The sequence below is a fragment of the Saimiri boliviensis genome, chromosome 2 (genome assembly GCF_048565385.1).
Source record: "Saimiri boliviensis isolate mSaiBol1 chromosome 2, mSaiBol1.pri, whole genome shotgun sequence".
Classification (NCBI taxonomy): Eukaryota; Metazoa; Chordata; class Mammalia; order Primates; family Cebidae; genus Saimiri; species Saimiri boliviensis.
This window is the reverse complement of record NC_133450.1, coordinates 16,447,322-16,454,645: the sequence shown is the minus strand read 5'-3', so window position 1 is coordinate 16,454,645 and position 7,324 is coordinate 16,447,322. Positions and strand designations below refer to the sequence as shown.

The following is a 7,324-nucleotide window of genomic DNA, read 5'->3' as shown; positions in this document are numbered from 1 at the left end:
TAAATGGCTGAGTCTCAAGGCTGATGAGTTTTTCATTTGTTTCTAATGAGTAAGATGTGCTTAACATTTCACTGCACTCTAGCCCAGAGTTTTATAAAATCTGATTAAATGATTCCGTTACAGTGAAATAGACTAAAGGGTCAGACGAAAATCTTTTGAATCTGCCTCCAGCTATCTAATAAGAGACATGGCAGATTGTTTCAGTTAATGCAAAGCCATTGGAATTCTCAGCAAGTGTTTTAAATTCGTATTTGACATTATAGATCATATGTCTATTAATTAATCATGTGTTGAAAGTCTAGGATTTTGTCTCACCAACAGAAGAGATCATTCTTACATAATATCAATCCTAGTGTCTCTGAATGGAAGACCCTACATTTCAAATGCCTACATAGCAGAAACAAACTCTTATGAGGGAGGAGAGCAGAAATTCCCACATGAATCCATATTTATAAACAAGTTTCAAATCTCTGTCTTTATGTAGCTGTCAACCGATCAATATATTCTAATCAGAGTCTCACTGTTCATTTAAAATTTTAAAAACAGAGAGTAAGGGTAATATTTCATTTTTCAAAGATTAGCCATTATTAAATGGCCTTGAATAGTTGTCTAATTTGTAAGATTATTTCTGTGGTTGAAGGGTAAGCTTTCAATAAAAATAATGAAGAGTTTGTGGGTAATTACAGGAGCCTATATTAGTACACAATTCTTTTTCCTTCCCCTGAAATACATTGTTCAATTATTTACACAGGAAGTGAAAGAAATGGTTATTAAACCTTTACTAAAGAGGTAAGGGACAGGTTATGCTTCCACTAAAAAGTGTAATGATTTTTAAACCAAGCAACCTTTAAAGTATGGTGACAAATTGGTAGACTAAGGAGACCTCATAAGATGACTTATGTGCTAGTAACAAATGATGTGTCCCAACAACCTCAAATGAATAATGCTTTAGATGTAAACACTCTTGATCCTGAAGAATTTATTTTGAACTGAGACTTTCATACACACACTCTTTCATTGATTGAGTTCCAATTAAATGCCCGGCATCATTACCAACAGGGAAGAGAGTGAATTGTGTTACCTTGCCTGTATACCCTATCCCATGTTTGGGAGATAAATATTTGTGAATAAATCAGGACATACAAACTACATGATAAAGGCAAAAGATGTCATCAGTGAAAAAGAAATTACAAGTGAAAAGGGATTGTTGGTGAAAGCATAGGAAAACAAAGTTACTTTTGAGTCTAAAATGGAAATATATATTAATCTTGTAAAAAATAACATGGACAGTCCAGGTAAGAAAAGAAAGTAAATGAGAAAAGTTTATACTCTGAGTGAAAGCGGTATATTTGAGAAAGCAAAACAGAAGGAGGTGATTACGCAGAGGGTAGAGGCCAGTTAAGTCGAATAGGTACAATGACATCACATTAGAGGGGACACTAAATGACAAGCTAATTTGTTATAAAATTTTTGTTATATAATTTTCCAGGGAAAAATGATCACAGTGATTCTATTTTTAATCTGCATGACCATGTACAAGCATTTCAATATATGTGGCCTCCATGTTTATCATGTACACTTTGATCTACTGGCCTAGAGACCCTTTAATATCTCAATTTTCTGCAAAAGTCAATGATCCTAAAATTTCAAAAACCCTACCAACTCAACATGATAGTAAATGGGACACAAAATCCAATATAATGCAGATAGTCACAGATGTACTTGATCTGTAAGAAGCCACTCGCAGCATGAGAAAAAGATGAAAGTAACAGAAAATTATGCATAAGTTGTCTCCCTTCCATGGCTCCCAGGCTCTACCAAACACATGGACTCTTAATCTATGCCAGGAACCATTCTAGTTTCTTTCTATGAAGTCAATGCTATCCTCATTTTAGATATAAGAAAACTGAGAGTCAGAGGGAGAAACACCAAAGTCATACAATAAGTAAGGATTCAACCTATGATTCAAGCACAAGCCAATTCCATCTAAAGGCCTGCTTATTGGATATCCTTTAAAGTCCTTTAGTGAAGATCTATGACTGTAAGCTTTCTCAGGTTTACTTTTTAAACCTAAAAATTCTTAAATGTTACCCTTGTTCTTGACACATTAGCTTGTTTTGCAATCTCTCTGTTGTTTACTTCTACCAACAACCAAATAGCATTCTTTGCCCTGAGCCATGTTAGCTTCCTCAGTAGTCCTAGTTTAATTAGGTTGTATTAGATTCAGCTTCTTCACCTGCCCTTGAATCCAAGATAGTCATTTCTTCTTGATTGCAGAAGTGAGCCTCCTCTGTCCTTAGCCTTGAAATGTTCATTCACTACTATGCTTTCCTCCATTTTTCCCTTCTTACACTTACCTTCTTGGAGTCATTGTTGCCTCCCTCAGCCTCCACATTTGTTCAGCTGTCAAGCATTATCAACATTTCCTCATAAGAGGTTTTTCATTTGTCCTTGTTGTTGTTTTTTGTTGTTTAGAACCTGTTCCTCTCTTGCCACCCATATTTTCTCCTGTAATTCTCTGAAATGCGTCAATGGAAAAATCTTCTAGTTGATTTTCTTAAATTTGTGTATCCCTCTCTTTCTCCTCACTAAAACAACACTACCATATCACACTTCCCCAAAACCAGTTTGTAAACATATAGCTTACAAGCTTTTAATGTATTACCATTAGCTACAGCAGAAGTCAGCACAGTTTTATTAGAATACAGTCACACCTAGTCACAACCCTATGGTCTATGGTTGCCTTTTTACTATAATAACAAAGTTGAGTGGTTGCCATAGGGATGGTAAGGTCCTCGAATCCTAAAATATTGTAATTTAAAGAAAAGGTCTTCTGATCCCTGAACTGCAGAGTAAATCCAAATCCTAATCTTAATAATTCAAGGATTCCAAGAAGCTTTTCAATCTTCTCTCTCACCAGTCTCCTAAAGGAATTAATCACTCAGTCAAATTACTGAATTAGGCACATACAACCCTAGGCCTTCTATGTGAAATGCACTCCCTCACCATGTTCTATCCCATCCATTCATCAAAAATCTGCAGTTCCTCCAGGGACCCACTTAAACATCTCTATCAGTCCACTTTCACACTGCTGATAAAGACATACCCAAAACTGGGTAATTTATAAAGAAAAAGAATGGGTTAATGGACTCACAGTTCCACATGGCTGGGGAGACCTCACAATCAAGGTGAAGCAAAGGGACTTCTTACATGCCAGGAGGCAGAGAGAATGAGAACCAAGCAAAAGGGGTTTTTTCTTATAAAACCATTAGATCTCATGAGACTTATTCACCACCAGGAGAACAACAGCATGGGGGAAACTGCCCCTATGATTCAATTATCTCCAACCAGGTCCCTCCCACAACATGTGGGAATTATGGGAGTTATCACTCAAGACGGGATTTGATTGGGCGCACAGCCAAACCGTATTGACATGTTTCCCAGCAGAGCTTTTTCTCAACCATCTCAGCCTGTAGCTTCACTCATATTGTAACTCACAAAGTATTGCCTTAGAACATTTTGTCTATATTGGCATTTTTCTTCTGATGTATATATTCCATTTCTCCAACAAGACTATAGACTATAGCTTCAAATCCTTTGCCTGCTCAGCCCCTAGGACAGTGCTATCATGGCATAGTGGAAATACCGGGAGTAGGGAGAGGAGATTTTGAATTTAGATAGAGCCTTGTTTAAAGCTATCTATTTCTTAGCTTCTCTGAGCCTCTTGGCTTATTCAATATCTGTCATCCACACAAAGTTTTATAAGCTCAAGTCACTGAAGGCGCAACCACAATTGACTTGTTCATTAAAGTACACTCAACTCTTGGCACAGGACCTGGAAAGACTTGCTGAAAGAATGAATAAATGAAAGCTCATTTTAGAAGGTTTGGTTGAAAACCTTTTTCCTTTTCACTTTCCTATACATTAGATGAAAAGAACTCAATAACTATGGTGATTTCATGCTGATTAGAATGCACAGAAACTGATATACAATTGATTTGTTAGATAAAAAATTAATAAAAATGCAAGGCAAAGATATTTAAATGTGTTAGATTTGTGAAAATTATGTGCTTCAGAGACTACGGAAGACAGAAAATTATTACTCATAAAGATAAACATTTTAAAGAGCTTATCGTCTGGAAATCATGAAAAGCTGCACATTTGACCTCAAAAAATAAGTGGAGTTTCATAAATTCTTGGTATGTCAAGGGAAAAAGTTCATAATACCAAAATGAATTGCCTATGAACATCAAACATCCAAGGATTCCCAATCAAGTTTCTTTTTTTTTTTTTTTTGTTGCTTGGTTGTTATACAGCAAAGGTAGATTGACAGATACATACTTGCATACAAACATGATACATACATAGATATGTAGAGATATATAAATATATGAGGAGATTTTCCATGAATTCAATATTTACTTTCTCTTTGCACTGTTCTTGTTAGATATTTGAGTGGAAATTGTGATTTATCAGATTAGGCAGGGCTTTAGTAGGTAGGACTGACTGTGGTTAAACTCAGTTGAACACTAAAGAAATATTATACTATAGGTCAAAAGCCAAGAACTCACCCCCACCTTGGAGTCCAACAGAGCAGAATGATCATGTGTTAAGTCATTTGACCTCTTTGGATTCTTCACCTGAAAAACAAATGGATTGATTGTGTGATCTCTCATGCTCCTCCTAGCACCAGACAAATCCATGAGCCTTTGCAAACGCATGGAGCAATTTCGATTTAAGAGTCATATTAGCTTTATATTTCTTTCAAAAACACTGAACCTCTCTTCCCTTCACCAAAAAAATCATAAAACATTTTTCACTAAAGAAAATCCAAGAGTGCAATGACTTACTTCCAGACAGATTTATTGAAGACGGAAAATCCCAAACACACATTGGCAGCAAGAAAATCAATACCATACCCTTCTAGGGTTTTCAGGAGCTATTTATTTCTCCTATCTTTAGGAAAGAGGAATGGGTAAAAAAAAAAAAATCTGTGTGCTAATAATGTTGAACAATAAAGCAAATCCCCCCTTCAAGTGATTTTTCCCCTAATTTTCTACATACTTTTACAGTAAACCATTCTTCTATGGATATTTCTATCCAATGGCAGATTCTCTCTCCTGACTCTTTTGTCAGCAACTTATTCCAAATTACAAATTCTCAATGTAATGTGGCCATAGCTGCCTTTTGTATCTCTTTTTCTCATTTCTAGCGTTGGCAGCTGTTCCTATGCATTATTTAAAGTGATCAGGTAATGTTATTCATAAATTCCTACACCCTCCTCCTTTCTCTTCATCCCCCTCCCTTCACATGATATTGGGGCTGGGAAGAAGTCAGGTGAAGCACAAAATAATTTATTATACTTTATAATTCCTCAAAGAGCATTTTATCTCTGCCTCCCTCCCACACACATTGTATACACACCACTGCCCTGTGGGTCACTTCAGACACTCAAAGCAGAGTCAGACAAAACATATATTAACCATAAATTATCTCTGCAAACCATGTGAATCAGATAGCAGGAATGCAAAGGGTACATCCAACGAAAAGGCTGAGCTCCATGATTAATGGACGGGACAAACAGGAGGCAAATAAAGTAGACAATTTTAATGAACCTTTGACCCACCTCCACGATTTGTGAGGAAGGGGCACCCCCATGCAGGGTTTGGAGGAAAGCAGGAGCCAGACACACAGGAAAATAGCAACTGTAAGAATTCTACACTGAGCAAGGTAGAGAAAATTAGGAGCAAAGCTGACTTTATCTTTGAAGCTGTATATTCTGACGGTTATATCTCAAATGTTTACTTATTACCAGCCTGTGGGCACAAATGGCCACTGAAAAGCAACAATAATTCAAATTCACTGGACTGTTGTCCCCACTAATGTAAAGCGTTCTCTGTCTCCCCACTCAGGCATGCCTATGTACCTAAGTGGATATTTTACATGTTCTCATAAACACTTCGACCAATAGATTTAATGTTCCATCACTTTGCCACATCCAGTCATGCATTATTGCCTCACCTGCTACTTAGCTGGACTGCCTGTCCCTGACAGTGACAACCATCACCCCGCTAGGTAACACTGTCCATGGAGGCTCTTTCATGCCACCCAACAGGACGTAGCATCTTCCTGTCACTGCCTGCCACTGACCCAGTGGGCTAGAAATCCCCTGAACTGGTTGTTGGTCATTCGCCACTCATTTATTCATTCATTCAACCAGTATTTTGCGTCTATTGTGTTTGAACTACTGTTTAGGTGCTTTGAATACAGTAGTGAACAAGTCAGATTGCTCTCAAATTCAGTGAAGTGAGAAGAATTTGTAAAGTAAGCAGAAGACAATCTCAACAATTGTTGAATATGACAAAGAAAAAAACCTGGCACTGTGAAGTCTGTGCATGGATGAGCAACAACAGAGGAAAATCTTAGGTTAACACCGTGGAACACTGAACCAGTTCATCCACCATGACCTCCTTTCATTGAAGTTCAACATAGATGATTTCTCTTTAGCCCCCACATCCAGTCAGCAGAGAAGGGATCAGGAAAGAACAGGCACATTTCCACTACCTTTAAAGACAAATCCAAGAGCTTCTGTCATGAGTGGCACACGTAAGGCAATTCTATTGCTCTTCAAACAGAATCAACATGCAGAGATTTTGGAAGCATATTTTTTTTTTTATTTGGGAAGTTGGTGATTGTTTGCCCCAGGGTTCTTACTTTTTAAATTAATTAATTAAAAAGTAAAAGACACATATTCTAAGTGGAATATACCACTTCTTATATTCCACTGTCCAGAATTTGATCACATAGTCACATGTTACTGCAAGGGAAGCCAGGAAATATGGCCTTTATTTCAGTACAAAATAAAACTAAGAATCTGGAGCTCAGTAACTCTAAAGGAAAGGAATAAATAGGTTGGGCCAAATAGCCATCTAACCCCATACAGGCAAAATGTAGTATTCTTATTTGCTAAATGAGAAAACTACATCGAAGGCAGGGATGACTTGCTCATAGCTTTGTAACTAATGTGAAGCAGAGATGGGAAATGAACCTGAGGAAATTGAGTCTCTCTTTTGGATACTGGAATTAATGTGCTTAGGTAAATGAGTAAATAGGAAAGATGGAGAAGGGACAGTGAACTAGGAAAGAGGAGAAGGGAACCAGCTCAGACTTCCTTAATTTTCATACCCCCCAAAAAATATAAATAATTTTGATGAAAAACTTCTAACTTCAGAAATGAAAGTCATATTTACCCATTCCTTCTTTGAAGATTAACCTACCTCATTGAAAAATCTCAAATGTGAATGAAATTAGACTGACAACAATA

General features: G+C 37.0%; 1 non-coding gene across 1 annotated transcript; it reads left to right on the top strand.

Moving 5' to 3' along the window:
• Positions 1 to 6,577: 6,577 nt before the first annotated feature.
• LOC120364168 (U11 spliceosomal RNA) lies at positions 6,578 to 6,712 on the top strand. The gene has a single exon (XR_005579510.1). It is a non-coding gene; the product is annotated as a U11 spliceosomal RNA (small nuclear RNA).
• Positions 6,713 to 7,324: the final 612 nt, after the last annotated feature.